The 13,734-nt window shown below is 44.4% G+C and overlaps 1 pseudogene; it reads right to left on the bottom strand.

Moving 5' to 3' along the window:
• Positions 1-8,272: 8,272 nt before the first annotated feature.
• LOC124790599 lies at positions 8,273-8,390 on the bottom strand (annotated as a pseudogene).
• Between the last annotated feature and the right edge of the window lie 5,344 nt (positions 8,391-13,734).

The following is a 13,734-nucleotide window of genomic DNA, read 5'->3' as shown; positions in this document are numbered from 1 at the left end:
GGTTACTTCAAGAATAGCTATGAGGCAGACTCGCTGCAGTGTGCATTCCACCGATCTCAAACTACCGCCATCTGCAGCTTCAGTTGTATCAACCGACAACTCTACGGTGGGCAGAGTGCACGTCTGCTGTGTTTTCAGATGGAAGCCAGTTCTGTGCCTCGGTGGCAGTGGAGACCGTGTGTTCGTTAAAGGAGGCCAACTTGTCTGCGCCCTAGACACACTGGAGTTATGGTTTGGGGTGGAATATCGTGTGACATCAGCAGCCTTCTCGATGTTATCCCACTCACCCTGACTGTAATTCTGTACGCCAGTCTGTTGGTTCGGCCTGTTGTGCTACCATGCACGAACAGCAATCCGGGGGTGTTTTCCAACAGGATCACGCTCATCCACATGACGCTGTCGTCACCCGACTTGCTCCAGAGAGTGTCGGCACGTTGCGTTGGTACTGGCCGACTAAGAGCAACAGACATGGAACTCCATCCCATAAACTGATATTCGAGACCTGCACGACACAATGTATGTACGTTTGCATACTTGCATTCAACATTCTGGCGGTTACACTGCTTATTAATGCACCAGCAATTGACGTTTGCAATGACTTTTACTCGTGCTTACATTAACCTGTGGTCTTGCAATGTTAATCGCTTAAATATGTTACCTAAACAAATGAATTCTCTATATTCATTATTTCTTCGTGATGGAATTTTTTTCCGTCAGTGTACAATGGAGTACCGTCTGATAAAAGGTGCACTATTATCCAGTCAGGTACCGATACAATTGCAAAGTGTTGAAAATATAGGCAATTTGCCTCAAATGTCCATTTATGTTAATCTGCTCAATACACAAAATGTATAAACTCTGTATCCTGAGACCAAAATCTGAGTGGTTCACAATTGTCAACACATACATGTACCTGGATGTTACAGTTTATAAGGATAGAAATGGAATGATTACATATCCTCCCTTATAGGTGAAGCAGGTGGCAGACTTCCAGTCACTGATGGAAGGCGTTTGAAAATATGATAAGTCTCCAAAAGAGAGTGCTAACAACACAGTAGTACGACCTTCTTAAAATACAGCTATGGTGTGTGGGACCCACACCAGTTAGGGCTAAGAGGCGATGTTGAATGTAAACAAAGAAGGGCTGTACAAGTGTTCACAGCTTTGTTACACCTGCAGGAGAGCGTCAAGCAAATGCTTAACAACCTCAACTTATAGACGCTTGAAGACAGATGCTAATTATACGAAGAAGGCCAACTTATATTGTTACAAGCATCAACTTTAAGTGAGCAATCTAGCAATACGCTACTATCCCCAAGAGAAAATTAGACTAATTACAACGCACACAGAGGTGTTTAACCAATCATTATTCCAGCAATCAATACCCGAATGCCACAGAAAGAAATCTTAATAAATGATGCAATGGGAGGTACCCCTCCCCTCCCCATGCACTTCACAGTGTAAAGTTGAGTATAGACAGAGATGTGGTGGTTTAACTGGCAAAAGTTTGTAAAATGAAGGTATCTAAGGATACAAAACAAACCCGAAATCAAACGCCACACAAAGTAGAAGATGATCTAAAATAATGCATCGATTCGGGAGGACAACTACCAGCAACAAGTACTGAATATATCGTTGGATGACATGGACACACATTGTGCAACACGTGGCAAACGATGTGTATAGCGTCGCTTCCAGAAGCATCGCACGGGATATATACACAGTGATGCAGTTAAGACATGACAATCCAGAATAAATGAATACGAAGTGTGGTTTTCACCAAGTTATAGCAGACAATGTGATGAATTTCCTGCCGTTCGCGAGTAATTTTCATTGTTTACAGTTGTCGGATGCCAACGACCTTGCTGCAGTGTTAACACCCGTTCTCGTCAGATCATCTTATTTAAGTGCTGTCGGGCTTGGCTAGCACTTGGATGGGTCACCGTCCAGGTCTGCCAGGAGCTGTTAGCAATCGGGGTGCACTCAGCCCTTGTGAGGACAATTGAAGACCTACTTGTTTGAGGAGTAGCGAAACCGGTCGCGAATACTCGCAACGGTCGGTAGAGCGGTGTGCTGATCACATGCCCTTCGTATTCGCATCCAGTGACGCCTAAGAGCCGAGGATGACACGGCGGCCGGTCGGTACCTTTGGTCTTCAAGGCCTGTTCGGACGGTGTTCATGGTCACCGGATTGCGACACCGACTCTTTTATCTGTGGCAATGGAAAGAAGCTTTTAAGAGAACTTCCACTAAGTAATGCGTATGATGAAAATAGCATTAAGACAACAGCGCCGCAAAACACTGCCCAGCCATCACGAGAAATAGTTTCACAAACGTCTGCTCTGTTATACCAAATGTAAACAAGCACGTAACTTAGGTATTGCTGGTATGTTCCTTGTCGTGGCTGTCATACCAGTGATTTCAGGGAAACAATGTTGCACGTTCCATTTCATTTGGAGTTAACGGCTTAGAGGCCTTGTTATAAAGTATTTCATGCCTTTGGGAGTCGTCGGTGTTTCCTTATTAGAACTCTTGTTTTAATTTTAGCGGCAGGTGAAAGTATAGAACTGTTAAATTTGATGTGGTGTGAAGGTCATTTTGCGTTTCTGAACGACCGTTCGAATGCTCTCCAAATGTTCTCTAAAGAGGGTCTGGCATTACATGTCCTGAATGGGAGAGATATCCGTCATGTTGGTAGCTCACTGACTCCCTTATGTACAGCGGGATGTCTTCTGATAACTGCTGCAGCAGCATATCTTAGGAACTCGAGATACTTGAGTGTATTTAGATCCCCACCAATAAACCGGGGGTAATGATGCGGTCTTGAAAAACACACACCGAAATTGATGGGCTAAGAGCTTTGTTTTAATTGAGTTCTTTGAGTCAGCATGGACTTTAAAATGATGACTAATGTATATTGCGAAGATTTACTTTCCCATGATTTGTAAACGAGTTTTCTTCCTTAAACATAACTTTGCATAGATATGCCGCATCACTTTACAGGTTACGTAGATAACATTCTGAGAAACGTAACCAATTTTGTAAGTCATTGCCATGAAGCTATACATGCTGCAAAATGCGAAGAGGATGAAATGCGATGGAATTTAGTGTTCGTAGAACACTCGGTTGGTTGGTCCCTCTCGTACTCACGAGACGCCTCGTAGTGATATTTGCAATTCGTTTTATTGCCGCTAAAATGTGGATTTCACTTGTGTCATCAGTCGCTGTTCTTTTTCCTTGGCGTATGTTATTCTCCACAATTATAGTCTCTGGATTTTTTTTTTTTTTAATAATTTCGCAAAGACATATCGTGAGTGCCTGGCACGATCTGGATATTCTTCAGCGTATAACCGCACCGCTCGTCTGATACACTGAAGAGTCAGAGAAACTGGTACACCAGCCTAATATCGTGTAGGGCACCCGCCAGCACGCAGAAGTGGCGCAACACGACGTGGCATAGAGTAGACTAATGTCTCATGTAGTGCTGGAGGGAACTGACACCGTGAATGCTGCAGGGCCGCCCATAAATCGGTAAGAGTACGAGGGGCTGGAGACCACTTCCAAACAGTACGTTGCAATGCATCAGACACATCCTCAATAACGTTGATGTGGGGAGTTTAGTGGGCAGCGGAAGTGTTTAAACTGAGAGGAGTGTTCCTGGAGCCACTCCGTAGCAATTCTGGACCTGTGGTTTGTTGCATTATCCTGCTGGGGTTGCCTAAGTCCGTCGGAGTGCGGAGCGCACAGTGGATATGAATGGATGCAGGTGATGAGACAGGATGTTTACTTACGTGTCACCTGTCAGAGTAGGGTCTAGACGTGTCAGGGACCGACATCACTCCAACTGCACACGCCTCACACCATTACAGAGCCTCCACCAGCTTCAACAGTCCCCTGCTGACATGCAGGGTCCGTGGGTTCATGAGGTTGTCTCCATACCCGTACACGTCCATCCGCTCGATACAATTTGAAACGAGACTCGTCTGACCAGGCAACATGTTTCCAGTCATCAACAGTCCAATGTCGGTGTTGACGGGCGCAGGTGAGGCATAAAACGTTGTGTCGTGCAGTCATCAAGGGTAAACGAGTGGGCCTTAGGCTCCAAAAGCCCATATCGATGATGCTGCGTCAAACGGTTCGCACGCCGACGCTTGTTAATGGCCCAGCATTGAAATCTGCAGCAATTTGTGGAAGGGTTGCGCTTCTGTCACGTTGAACGATTCTCGTCAGTCATTGTTGGTGATGTTGTTGCAGGATCTTTTTCCACCGGCCGGGGTGGTCGAGCGGTTCTAGGCGCTACAGTCTGGAACCGCGCGACCTCTACGGTCGCAGGTTCGAATGCTGCCTCGGGCATGGAAGTGTGTGATGTCCTTAGGTTAGTTAGGTTTAAGTAGTTGTAAGTCCAGGGGACTGATGACCTCAGAAGTTAAGTCCCATAGAACTCAGAGCCATTTGAACCAGTTTTTATTAGGCTCTTTTCCAGACCGCAGCGATGTCGGAGATTTGATGTTTCACCAGATTCCTGATTTTCACGGCACAGTCGTGAAATGGTCGAACGGGAAAATCCCCACTTTATCTCTACCTAGGAGACTCTGTCAAAATGGCTCAAATGGCTCTGAGCACTATGGGACTCAACTGCTGTGGTCATCAGTCCCCTAGAACTGCGAACTACTTAAACCTAACTAACCTAAGGACATCACACACACCCATGCCCGAGGCAGCATTCGAACCTGCGACCGAAGCAGCAGCGCGGCTCCGAACTGGAGCGCCTAGAACCGCACGGCCACCGCTGCCCGCAGGAGAGACTGTGTCCCATCGCTCGTGCGTCTACTATAACACCACGTTCAAACTCACTTAAATCTTGATTAACTGCCATTGTAGCAGCAGTAACTGATCTGACAACTGCGCCAGACACTTGTCGTCTTATATAGGCGTTGCCGCCGACCGCACGGCCGTACTCCACCCCCACCCCCCACCCCCCGCATCAGCCCTTGGCTGTGGTGTGTCATCTTCTTTCCGACTTTTTAGTGCAGTGCTTCCAGTGTGTGTTCAGTGTTGTGCGTCTTTTCTGACGTGTTGCGAACGGACATCATACTGTCGCTGGGTGTGATTTTGATATCTCTTGCGAATTTTTTTAATTGTCTGTCTACTATTTTACCTGTCTGCTTCCTGTGTATTTTATTAGCATCGCCGACCTTTTGTTTTATGTTTTAACTTCCCACAATTTTCCGCCATTTTACGATTTAAGTCACCGTTTCATCGCCTGCCTTTATTGGCTCTGAGCACTATGGGACTTAACATCTGAGGTCCCCAGTCCCCTAGAACTTATAACTACTTAAACCTAACCAACCTAAGGACATCACACACATCCACGCCCGATGCAGGATTCGAACTTGCGACCGTAGCTGCTTTTATTGTTTCTTATCTTCTTCTTATGTTTTCAAAATTCTATAGGGTGAAGAGCAGAGTACTAAGCTGCTGCCAGCCCGCCCCCTGTAGGGGGGGGAATCGAAAATCAATAAAGGAAAAAAAAGTAGCGCCGCGTTCTGCTGTTTACCTCTCTCTGTATTTGAATATACATGTACAGGTTTCTCTGACGCTTCAGTATAGTTTGGCGACGTTTGCCATAAGGCCTATTCACTTTTCCGGCTGTCGTATACATTGTGAATGCGTCAATAGCTTTACGAGCAAGTTATTGCTCAACGGCAGAATGCAGGCTGATGGGCTTCTGACGCACAGGCAAACACTAGAACTGTACTTCAGTAATGAGATTGCTTTGGGTATAATAGGTCATTTGGTACAGAATGTTTCAGGCGCTGTAGCTATTTTCTTTGGCTGGTACAATTACAAAATCGGCATGTTGAAACGCTCTGCATCTCGGGTGAATGAGATAATCCGCCCGCTCGCCGAATCACCGTCTATTGCGTGGCGGCGGGTGCTTTGCTCAGAGTCTGCCGCACCAGCCTGAGGGCCCCGCCGGTGCGGAACATTACGGCTGGGGGAAAGTATTTTCGTCGGTTTTACTGCTTCCTGTTAATCGGCGCCGTCGAACTGTTCCCGGAAGAAAAAGGGAGGAAAACGAAGGGAACGACGCGATGGCTGTAGCGAGCCGCCATAAATCTGCGGTCCTCCCTTCCCCTCTGGCGACCCCGACGTTACGATCCCCTGTCGATGGACGCTGCGGCTCGTAAGCTACATGAAACACGCTCCCGGTGATCTCACACGCGGCCTACAAGCGTTAGAACTCAACGTCTGCTGTGTCTCTAATGTTCGTAAGGAAAATTCGTCAGCAGACGTACGACAGATCCTCATAATTAATTCTACTGCAAGTAACGGAGAACACGATCAAAACATCGGGAAAAATGAATTTTATCCATAGTGGATGCTGTTGAACTCCGTGACTGTTCCTTTATAGGATGTAGAAAAATTCCAGTTTGGCCTATGTAGAACTGTGGGCAATTGTCACGTAAAAGTTTGTAAATACCCGATTTGTGGTGGCATTGGTTGTTTGTCTTACTGTTGTGGATGATGTGCTGTTGTAGCTTGCCGGCCGTTGTGACCGAGCGGTTCTAGGTGCTTCAGTCTGGAACCACGCGACCGCGACGGTTGCAGGTTCGAATCGTGCCTCGAGCATGGATGTGTGTGATGTCCTTAGGTTAGTTAGGTTTAAGTAGTTCTAAGTTCTAGGGGACTGATGACCTCAAAGTCCCATAGTGTTCAGGGCCATTTTTGTTGTTGTAGCTTGTTCTTAGTGCTGAAAGAAATTTGAATACCAGTTTTCCCAAAGAGGTTGGCAGTTTGGTATGAAATGTTACCTATAAGATACCGTAAGGATGTGATGCCTTCCGGCTAAATAACTTTGATAAATCCACCTTTGCAATGCATCTAAAAGACCATGTTCACTCAGCCACAGCCATTACAGACAACTTACAAATACTACACACTGTGGACAAAGGAAAGAAAATGAATCTGCTCGAAGAGCTAAAAATTTATATCCACAGCTCTAACTCACCAGACCTTATTCTCAACGAACAAGTGGAGCTTGAAAACAAATCTTATCTTCACATATTATATGAAATATTCAAAATAAAAAACTAATTATCCTCTGATATAATAACAAAGTAATACTCTATGGAAATTCGTTGTAGAAGTCACACAACAGTTCAATTGTCATTGTCGTAATTTGTAAAAGTCACATTGTAAACACAAGCTGTAACTGTCATTTTCATAATTTGTAATAGCTTTCAAAATTTCATCTGTGTAACATCATTGTACTTCCTAGACCTAAGTTCTCTGACAACAGTGTGGCTCAAAACAGCTCTAGCTGTCATTTTTTAATTTGTAATAGCGTTTAGTAATTTCATGTAAATAACATCATTGTACTTCCGAGATCTAAGTTCTCGGACAAAAATTTTGATCAAAAATTTCACAATGTGTATCAAAAAACGTTGCAGTCTATGATAGTTTTTTTTTTTAAAGTTTCTATATGTGCAACACCACTGCACTGCCTGTGGCGAAGTTCTTTGACCATAACCTGCATGTTTCTGTATGAGCAACATCTTTACACCTGCTACGTCTAAGTTCTTTGAGCATAGCCCACATGTTTGTATATAAACACAGTGTATTTCACGAGTGCACATCGTAATAGTGAAATATGCAGCTAAACTTTATAAAACTGCAATATGGACGTGAAAAAGAGAATAAGTGTGCAACTAAGTGGAAAAACTGTCACCACAGCGTAGCTATAATAATGACGCTTCATCTTTATGTAAGTACAGGTATATTTTCGACAAATGCTGCCTTGCCACTTACAATTGTCTCACTTGTATCTGTTTAGTCAACAGCAAATAATTTTTTGTATTTATACAGTGATCTCCAGCAAAACCTGAGGATGGGTGCAAGCCCGAACCGGTCTTGTGACAAATAAATAAACTTTTATTGTGGCTGGTAGCGGAAATTTTTGTACAACCTATCGAGAAAAATATACTGAAACCGTAAAGAAAAAAATTATCTAGGTTAACGCATTTAAAACATTGATTTACACTAAACTAAATTAAACTGAACTCCGTCTGAACAGGCCTTTGAACGCTCAACGGTATCGGCCGGCCGCCGCGTCAACCTCAGCCCTCAGTCGTCACTGGATGCGAATATGGAGGGGAATGTGGTCAGCACACCACTCTCCCGGCCGTATGTCAGTTTCCGAGACCGGAGCCGCTACGTCTCAATCAAGTAGCTCCTCAGTTTGCCTCACAAGGGCTGAGTGCGCCCCGCTTGCCAACAGCGCTCGGTAGACCGGATGGTCACCCATCCAAGTGCTAGCCGAGTCCGACAGCGCTTAACGTCGGTGATCTGACGGGAACCGGCGTTACCACTGCGGCAAGGCCGTTGGCCATTGATTTACACTGCCGAAATAATAAAAAAAATGAAGTTTCCATAATGGAAGGAGGAAACGAAATGAAACTGTACTTGTTGAGAGGGTACGTGATGTTATTTCGACGACCACGACATCGAATCGAATTTACAAAGAACATGGCAGTATGTGCCCAAGAATCAGTTTGATTTTGCAGTCCATCTGGCGTGTATAAATGCCCTGATTCGGTTGGGAAAGGTGTCATGAGGCTATTATGTCCAATGCTGAAGCAAGCCGGCTCACAACTGTTGTAACTGGTTCCTACATCTACATCTACATGGATACTCTGCAAATCACTTTCAAGTGCCTGGCAGAGGGTTCATCGAACCACTTTCACAATTCCCTATTATTCCAATCTCGTATAGCGCACGGGAAGGATGAACACCTACATCTTTCCGTACGAGCTCTGATTTCCCTTATTTTATCTTGGTGATCGTTCCTCCCTATGTAGGTCGGTGTCAACAAAATATTTTCGCATTCGGAGGAGAAAGTTGGTGACTGGTATTTCGTGAGAAGATTCCGTCGCCACGAAAAACGCCTTTCTTTTAATGCTTTCCTACCCGAATCCTGTATCATTACCACGACACTCTCTCCCATATTTCGCGATAATACAAAACGTGCTGCCTTTCTTTGAACTTTTTCGATGCACTCCGTCAGTCCTACCTGGTAAGGATCCCATACCGCGCAGCAGTATTCTAAAAGAGGACGGACAAGCGCAGTGTAGGCAGTCTCCTTAGTAGGTTTGTTACGTTTTCTAAGTGTCCTGACAATAAAAGGCAGCCTTTGATTAGCCTTTCCCACAACATTTTCTATGTGTTCTTTCCAATTTAAGTTGTTCGTAATTGTAATACCTAGGTATTTAGTTGAATTTACGGCTTTTAGATTAGACTGATTTATCGTGTAACCGAAGTTTAACGAGTTCCTTTTAGCACTCATGTGCATGTCCTCACACTTTTCATTGTTTGGGGTCAAGTGCCACTTTTCCCACCATTCCGATATTTCTTCTAAATCGTTTTGCAGTTTGTTTTGATCTTCTGATGACTTTATTAGTCGATAAACGACAGTGTCATCTGCAAACAACCGAAGACGGCTGCTCAGTTTGTCTCCCAAATCTTTTATATAGAAAAGGAACAGCAAAGGGCCTATAACACTACCGTGGGGAACGCCGGAAATCACTTCTGTTGTACTCAATGACTTTCCGTCAATTACTTCGAACTGTTACCTCTCTGACAGGAAATCGCAAATCCAGTCACATAACTGACACGATATTCCACAAGCACGCAATTTTACTACGACCCGCTTGTGTGGTGCAGTGTCAAAAGCCTTCCGGAAATCCAGGAATACGGAATCGATCTGAAATCCCTTGTCAATATCAATCAGCACTTCATGTGAATAAAGAGCTAGTTGTGTTTCACAGAAACGATGTTTTCTAAACCCGTGTTGACTGTGTGTCAACAGAACGTTTCCTTCGAGGTAATTCATAATATTCGAACACAATATATGTTCTAAAATCCTGCTGCATATCGACGTTAGCGATATGGGCCTGTAATTTAGTGGATTACTCCTACTACATTTCTTGAATATCGGTGTGACCTGTGCAACTTTCCAGTCTTTGGTTACGGATCTTTCGTTGAGTGAACGGTTGTATATGATTGTTAAGTATGGAGCTAATGCTCCAGCATTCTCCGAAAGGAACCTAATTAGTATACAATCTGGACCAGAAGATTTGCTTTTATTAAGTCACTTGAGTTGCTTCACTACTCCGAGGATATTTACTTCTACGTTACTCATGTTGGCAGCTGTTCTCGATTCGAATTCTGGAATATTTACTTCGTTTTCTTTTTACTTCGTCTTCTTTTGCGAAGGCATTTCGAAAGTCTGTGTTTAGTAAATCTGCTTTGGCAGCACTGTCTTCGATAGTATCTCCATTGTTATCGCGCAAAGAAGGCATTGATTGTTTCTTGCCGCTAACATACTTCACATACGACCAGAATCTCTTTGGATTTTCTGGCAGGTTTCGAGACAAAGTTTCGTTGTGGAAACTGTTATAGGCGTCTGATATCCTGCGCACAGACAGTGGGACAGAAATAACGTCAGAACTGGCCCCACACATTTTCTATCATGGAGAGGTCTTGGAATTTCACTGAACACAGGGGCACCTCAACATTGTGCAGACAATAGAGACTCGTGTACTGTGTGGACAGACATAGTCCTGTTGAAAAATGCTACCACGATACTGTCTCACGAGAGATAACATAGGGGGACGCGGTAGTCCATGATACACCGTTACGCCGTCTGAGATCCCTCAATCACTATCAACCGTGACCTACAGCCATACGCTACAATTCCTCACACAATGAGTCGAGGCATAAAACCGCCGTGCCTCTCCAGAACACTGGAACCAGGGGACGTCTCACTTGAGCGCCGCCATACTCCTGAAGATGATCACCCAGTGTAATGTGGAGAATGATGATTCACCGCCGTACATAATTCGACTCCATTCATCAGCAGTCCACCCTTCCCAGTCGCAGCACCACGCCAGACACACCCTGGTGTGTTGTGGTGTTATCGGCAGCGTATGCGTGGGACGGTAATTCTCTTAAGCTCGTTCTACACGGGACGTGTGAGCTTGCAAGATTACCCATTATGTACCGGTTCCGCCGGCGTCTGCCATGCAGACGGGACCACTTGCACGAGATTCACACGTGTGGTCGCTGTTAGGTGGAATGGGATGGATCATATTCTCACGGATGTTATAAATTTTCCCTGAAACATTTGAGCCTCATCTTTATCTACGGTAATGATGGAAGCTAAAGAAATCATGATGGTGTTTGGTTTGTGGGGTACTCAACTGCACGGTCATCAGCACCCTTACAAGGTCCCTATTTTTACACAGTCCAATTTTTTTTACACTGTACAATCTAGCCACTATCACTAGTGATGATGATATGATGATGATGATGAAATGATGAGGACAACACAAACACCCAGTCCCAGGGCGAAGCTGAAGAAATGAATTAAAAGGACTAGAACCAGGGTCTTTTTGCTTATTATTGAGAAATGCTGACTATTACAGCACCGGAACGCCATGGTCAATGGTGCTGCGCAAGCTACCCAAGTTTACAGGGAAAATAAGGTGCAAATATGAAGTTCGCGTTGGGGAGCACAATCGACTTGGGTAGTTAATACAGAAATATTGACCATCGTGCAGCAGTGGAGTAATGGTCAGCATTTCTGCCCAGTTAACAAGAAGACCCCAAGTACGAGTTCCGCCTGTGCCTCAATTTCTAATTCATTCCTTCACTTCGATCATTATCGTAAATAAAGATGACAATTAAATGTCTCTGGGAAAATTCAAATATAAGATCTATGAGATCATCTGTGGAAGAGCAGCTGAACGGAATGGACAGTGTCTTGAAAGGAGGGTATAAGCTGAACATCAACAAAAGCAAAACGAGGATAATGGAATGTAGTCGAATTAAGTCGGCTGATGCTAAGGGAATTAGATTAGGAAATGAGACATTTAAAGTAGTAAAGGAGTTTTGCTATTTGGGGAGCAAAATAACTGATGATGGTCGAAGTAGAGAGGATATAAAATGTAGAATGGCAATGGCAAGGAAAGCGTTTCTGAAGAAGAAAAATTTGTTAACATCGAGTATAGAGTTAAATGTCAGGAAGTCGTTTCTGAAAGTATTTGTATGGAGTGCAGCCATGTATGGAAGTGAAACATGGACGATAAATAGTTTAGACAAGAAGAGAATAGAAGCTTTCGAAATGTGGTGCTACAGAAGAATGTTGAAGATTAGATGGGTAGATCACATAACTAATGAGGAGGTATTGAATAGAATCGGGGAGAAGAGGAGCTTGTGGCACAACTTGACTAGAAGAAGAGATCGGTTGGTAGGACATGTTCTGAGACATCGAGGGATCACCAATTTAGTATTGGAGGGCAGCGTGGAGGGTAAAAATCGTAGGGGGAGACCAAGAGATGAATAGACTAAGCAGATTCAGAAGGATTTAGGCTGCAGCAGGTACTGGGAGATGAAGAAGCTTGCACAGGATAGAGTAGCATGGAGAGCTGCACCAAACCAGTCTCAGGACTGAAGACCACAACAACAACAACAAGATCACCTGTGGTACATGCCTTCCCCATTACGTCCAACGCTGGGGTTCTATTCCAATGCTGGAGAGCCCTGGCAATAGCGAAAATTTAGGGAGAAACTAAGATAAAGGCATGAATTGAAGTTTGTGTGGAGGGGGGGGGGGGGGGGGCATTCGACTTGTGTAGTTCGTTCAGCAGTGTTGCTCATAGAGCTGTGGTGGTGCAATGGTCAACATTTGAGTAATTGTGCCTTGTGAGCAAGAAGACACGCATTCGAGTCCCGGCCGTGGCACAAATTTTAATTAATTTCTTCAGCTTCCATGATTATAGTACATATTCTCATGCATATGAAAGTGCTTCGCCCATGCGGAGACGGTCGAGTGGGGAGCGCAACTGACAAATAGCGCGAAGTTCTTTCCGAATTGTGTATGCTGCTCAACGAAACGCCGTAGTTCGTTCATCTCGGAAATAGTGGAACTTCTGCTATAAGCATTCACAGGAATGTAAACGTTAAGACGCTTGTCTGAGGAAGTGAATGTAAATCAGAGATCCGGATCTATGGAACTGCTCTTATGTTCACTCGCACCTTAGCCATATAGTGTCTTCTCACGAAAGGGAAAACGCAATTTAATCCAGTAAATCAACATTGTCAACAGAGAAGAAACATTTCTATTAATTTGTACATGATTTACAACTTTTGTAGTGAGGTTGTTTACACATGTAAGTGACTTACTTGCACATAAAATGCACGAAAACTACTAAATACAGCGTCTCAGCGTCCGCCTAAAGTATAATTAAATATAGTAGTCGTTACAAAACGACGTAAAATATTTGATAGTCACGAAAAATGCATTTAAGCTGTCGGTTCACTTGCTGGAAGTTGACAACACAAACAGTTGACACGCAGGGCACTCGACTAGACAGGCACGTACCACGTAAGCGGTTTTTTGTAGTTGGACCGTCTGTCGCGCGGAGCGCTGCAGTAGATGACGAGTTTTTTATTCGTGTCGCACGTACCGTGTAAAACGGGCTTTAGTGCGGCTGCTGAAAGTCAACTGAGAATGGCCCGGGATGGCACACGATGTTGCACAGAGTTTAGTATTTATTCATGGTGGCATCCATAGATGTGAAGCGATTATGCTGTGGTTGACCCATAGTTCAGCGATCCTGCTGAAAGTCAACTGAGAATGGCCCGGGATGGCACACGATGTTGCACAGAGTT

This window comes from Schistocerca piceifrons, chromosome 3, assembly GCF_021461385.2.
Source record: "Schistocerca piceifrons isolate TAMUIC-IGC-003096 chromosome 3, iqSchPice1.1, whole genome shotgun sequence".
Taxonomy (NCBI): Eukaryota; Metazoa; Arthropoda; class Insecta; order Orthoptera; family Acrididae; genus Schistocerca; species Schistocerca piceifrons.
This window is presented reverse-complemented; position numbering and strand designations above follow the sequence as displayed.